Below are 4990 nucleotides of genomic sequence, written 5' to 3'. Positions count from 1 at the left end.
TTGCCTGAAGGAACGCAGCACCCTTCCATGAAGAGTCACTTTCCTGGGGGTCTGGCCGGGGGTCCCCTCGTAAGGTGAAGATTGCTCCTCCACCGTGGTGACTCTTGGCTGATGGCTTTCTTCCTGCCAACAGCTGGTCTGCCTCTGGTGAACTGCTGGCCTGGGTTTGGGACTAATGGGGTGGCTGGATTGACAGGAAGCTCCTGGCAGCCCCCAGGGTTCCAGCCTCCTGAGAAACGGGCCACTGCCCAGCACCTCCCTCCTGACTCAGAGGGTCTGCAATGTGGATTTTGGGGGGGTGGGGGTGAAGGCCACGTACCAAACTTGTGTGTGGCAACCAGGGGACCACCCAGCCCTGAACAGTCAGCTTGCCACGTGTCAGGATGGGTTATTTTCATGCACCGACTTGTTTTTCCTGGTGCTGGGAAGGCCACGTGCTTTGTGGCAGTAAGTTGAGACTCCGTGGGCTCTATTGACAGAGTGAAGGGAGAGAGAGACACTTTTTTGGTATTAACGGGAGGGTAGAGGGGAACTGGGCCATTTACAACCTGTTAAATTGCCTGTCCCTGTAGATGCCGGGCCCTCCTGCATGTGGATGCTGTGTCCAGTACCTGGAGCACTTGGGGGGTACCAGCAGTCTGCAATGGCCAAGCACTTCTGTTCTGAATAACAGGCTTCACAGCACCGGCTAATTCAGGCCAGGCAGAAGGTTGCAGCCCTCAGTGACTAGAGAATCCTGGGGTCCCTGGAAAGTGGGGGGATCCCAAATGTCCCCTTTATAGAGTTGCCTCCTATCAACTGCCCAAGCTGAGGACAGAACACCTTCAGGGACTAAGAATTCACTGCCCGTGAACTCATCTATTTTTCTTGCGATGGTTCAGCTTGTAGAAAGTGCATTTTGTTGTTGTTGTTGTCTCTTTGCTATTTCTTTGGGCTGCTCTCGCGGCACATGGAGGTTCCCAGACTAGGGGTCGAATCGGAGCTGTAGCCACCGGCCTACGCCAGAGCCACAGCAACGCGGGATCCGAGCCGCGTCTGCAACCTACACCACAGCTCACAGCAACGCCGGATCGTTAACCCACTGAGCAAGGGCAGGGACCGAACCCGAAACCTCATGGTTCCTAGTCGGATTCGTTAATCACTGCGCCACGACAGGAACTCCAGAAAGTGCTTTTTAAATTTTGTGTGCGTGTGTGCACGTGTGTCTTTTTAGGGTCGCACCCGAGGCATACAGAGGTTCCCAGGTTAGGTGTTGAATCAGAGCTGCAGCCGCTGGCCTATACCACAGCCACAGCAACGCCAGATCCAAGCCTCGTCTGCGACCTACACCACAGCTCACAGCAACGCCGGGTCCTTAACCCCCTGAGGGAGGCCAGGGATCAAACTTGTGTCCTCATGGATGCTAGTCAGATTCGTTTCCACTGAGCCATGACGGGAACTTCAAAAGTGCTTTTGTAGAGTAGTCAAAGTCAGCCTTCTAAATATGTCCACTCTAGGGCCCTTTGGGGTCAGAAGAAGTGCAGCTCTCGCTCTGACTGTGCTGGTGGGAGATACTTGTTCTGATCTGGGTTGAACTGCCTGAATCCCTTCAGTTCTTTCTCCTCCAACCTGGTTTTGACCCCTTCCACCCCCTCACTATCTGTCCAGGCCCCAGTTACTTCCCTAGAAGTGTGGCCCCCCAGGTGCTCACTGAGCAGCCCAGGAAGGGGGCAGGAGAGCCCCTCACCTCCTCTGAGCGGCAGGGGGGCCCTTCTACCAAGTGAGGAATGGGGGTGGGCTCCAGGACCCCTACGGTCACACACTGGGGCTCCACTGGGGGTCCCTTTTGCTTCCTGCCCTCAGGCTGGCAGGCACCCACTGTGCTAGCCAGGCAGGGCCCTGGAGTGGACGCTCCGTGGGCCTCAGAGGAGATGGCTGAGGAAGGCCCGGGTCTGCTGGCCAGCGCTCACCCTAACCTGTTGTTCATTTCCCCTTCAGCGGAAAATGCATGATCTAAACGAAGTCAATAAGATGTTAATACAAGAAGCCCACATGGAGGACATGCCTTAGGCGTTTCACACCCGGGCACAGCAGGCATTACTGCCCCAGTACAGCTCAGGGAGTGAAATGGTGTGGCCATCGCCCTGGGAATGAGAGAAGCAGGGGAGCTCCAGTTTGCTCACGTGGAGACACCCAAGGACTTGGGCATGGGGTGGGGCTGAGGCCTCAGGTCATGCTTGTCCCTCCTCAGTGCAGCGCCCTTTAGTTCACAAAGCAGTGGCTGGGGGAAGGGCTGGGTGTCAGAGGACCTCCTGCTGCAGTGCTCTGGCTCAGAGACTGGGGCCGGGCTGTGTGGGGCAACTGGGGTGGTGGCAGGAGCCTGCTCTGCCACTCTCCTCAATGCCCGGAAGCCTGAGGGCACGAGGGCTGGCTGCCTTCCCGGAAAACACAGTTCTCTGCCTGGCCTGTCCTTGAGCCCAGGCCCAGCTCTGTCCCATGGCAGGATCCGCAGCGAGTAAGCCACCCTACTCCCGGAGCTGGGGGAGAACCAGCTTCCAGTCCCAGGAGACCTCCCCTCCAGGATGGGGACCCGGGCCACCTCTCCAGCTCTGTTCTGTAGGAGACTCGCTAGTGGCTGGGTCTCCAAGCCAGACCTCTGGGGCTGTCCCTGGGAACTGTGGGTCCCAAGGACCCATGTGGTTGCGTTCCCAGTCGGGGCGGGGGTGCCTCTGGAGAGCTCCTTCTGAGGAGGGACTTTGTTTTCAGGGAAGAAGGCAGCGCAGAGGTTTCCTCTCCTCCAGAGTGGGCCTTCTCCAGCCTGTCTCTGCCAGGGCAGGGGGCACAGGGTGGACCAGGCCCGGGTCCCTCTCCACTGCCCCCACTGCTCTGTCTTTGTGCTGGGAGTGCTCAGCACAGCTTGTGTGTGGTGGATCCCCAGGAGACCTGCTGTGCCCTGGATCTGACCACAGTGAGCAGAAAGCCTTTTTCTCTGGGAGAGCCGTCGGATAGGCCTGCTGGTGGAAGGGAAGGCTGACACTGAGATGCGCAGGTATGAAAACGTAGGACGAGCTTGCAGCAAAGGAGTGGCTTTAATCAGGCTACCACTGGGCGCTGAGGTTCTTGTGACTGAGAGCCAAGAAAAGAACCAGTGCTGTTTTCAAGATGGCACGATGCTTGTATGAGGAGTGGGGGTGGAAGGGGTGGGCTGTGGACAAGGAGGGTGTCTCCTCTTGGAGGCCAGTGCACTGACAAAAGCCTGTGGAAGGGAGAATGAAAAGACCTGGGTTCTAGTCCCAGCTCTGCCAAAGACTGCAGGAATGGATTCAGTGTTCTCATCTGTGAAATGGGGTGTTACAAACGTGCCCCCTGAAAAAAAATCACCATGTTACGGGAATTGGATGCGAAGGGGCTTTTTCAGCTGTGAGGAGCTATAGAATGGGACTGAAAGTGCCGTCTGATGGGCCTGGTGAAGGCACCCCGTTTTTGGGGTTAGGTGATGGGGAAGGGGGGGAGAGGCAGCTGAATGGGATCTTGCCTCATCCCTTCTCCACTAGGAGGAGCACTTGGCACTTCCAGAGTCTGGATTCTCTGTGTGGCTGGACAAGGGTGTGAGTCCGCTCTGCCCCCTCTCCTCCTTCCCCCCTAACCCCAGCCTCCCGGCAGGCTTCCCTCAGGGCAAATGTCTGAGCTGGACCTTCCTCTTCCTCTGCTCCCCACCCCCCACTGGCAGGCTTTCAGGGACCCAGGAGGAGGCCTGGCTGCCAGGAAGGGTGGGGCTGCCAGGCACCGCCCAGCTGCAGTGTGACCCCGCCAGTCCCGGAAACTCTCCAAACCTTGGACCTCAGCGGACATCCGGCAGCTCGGAAGGGTGGCGGCGAGGCTGCCAGGGGGAGCTGAGGGTGTGTGGGATGCGTCTGAGGTGAGACGGAGAAAGCAACAGCCGTTTTTCTTCCAATTCTGCAATCAGAAGGCTCTGGGCAGCCTTCGAAAATGCTTTTCACCCCGGGATGTTGCCATGCATCCTAGACTTACTAATTAAAAAAAAAAGTTACCACTCGTTGAAGAGTGTTTACCAGGTGCTGGGCACTCGCCAAGCTTGTTAACCTACCTGAATCCTTCAACACCTTAATGAGACTAGACTCTTATCATTATATCCTTTTCATAGATGCAGAATCTGAGGCTCAGGGCACACGTCACTTGCTCAAGGTCACATAAATATTAACTACTGGAGTCTGGATTCAAACCCAGGTGGGTCTAGCTGATTCCAGACCTCAGGTTCTTGACTAGAAGGAAGGAACTGTAGTCTAATCATCCTTGCAGAATGCCTAGTACCTGGCAGGTACCCAGTAAAGATACATTGAACAGAGGCTGATGCATTTTGGGGGGGGTCTTATTCTCCCCTTTTATCGATTGATGAAATGACACAGACTACGTGTAAGTACTTATCTCCGTGGCAAGCATGTAGTAGGTCCACCTAAATCTAAAGGTGAGCCTCATCTTTCTCCCTTTCTACATGATATATCTGTGCTCATGAATAATAGTTTCAGAGAACATAGCCTCCCCTTGGGTCTCTGCCTAGGCGGGACTCTTAAAAGTCCCGATTAGACCTCAGCCTAGGAGAGTGAGGGGCCTTGGGGGTGGGGTGGGGGCAGGAAGAGACTGTGACACTTCTCTTTGAGTGCCAGATGCCATGAGTTGGGAGTGGGGAGGAAAGACACCTGCTTTCTTTGCTGATGGTGCTGAGGGAGCCCTTCTTTCCGCTTCGATGGAGGTGACCTAGAAGCTTCTGGACCTAGAATCTTGGCTTGCTCAGAGCTCTGAGAGGCTGAGTCCTGCCGTCTGGCCCACATGTGTGAGAAGCACTGATTGTGTCCTAGCACTGAGGGATGCTGGGCAGGTGGGGCCTTGTGAGAGGGGAAGGGGCCTGCGATGGGACAGTGGGCTGATTCCAGGTCTTCTGGTTCCCATGCAGAGCCAGGGTGGCCCTGGCTTGCCTCCTCATACACAGGTA

The 4990-nt window shown here is 56.2% G+C and overlaps 1 long non-coding RNA gene across 1 annotated transcript; it reads left to right on the top strand.

The window, feature by feature from the left end:
- Positions 1 to 2389: 2389 nt before the first annotated feature.
- Positions 2390 to 4156, top strand: LOC125113041 (uncharacterized). Its single transcript, XR_007131314.1, has 3 exons — positions 2390 to 3028; positions 3534 to 3585; positions 3710 to 4156. It is a non-coding gene; the product is annotated as an uncharacterized LOC125113041 (long non-coding RNA).
- Positions 4157 to 4990: the final 834 nt, after the last annotated feature.

The sequence above is a fragment of the Phacochoerus africanus genome, chromosome 1 (assembly GCF_016906955.1).
Source record: "Phacochoerus africanus isolate WHEZ1 chromosome 1, ROS_Pafr_v1, whole genome shotgun sequence".
In the NCBI taxonomy this organism is placed as follows: domain Eukaryota; kingdom Metazoa; phylum Chordata; class Mammalia; order Artiodactyla; family Suidae; genus Phacochoerus; species Phacochoerus africanus.
Note: the sequence above shows the minus strand (reverse complement) of the source record. Positions and strands in the feature narration are given on the sequence as shown.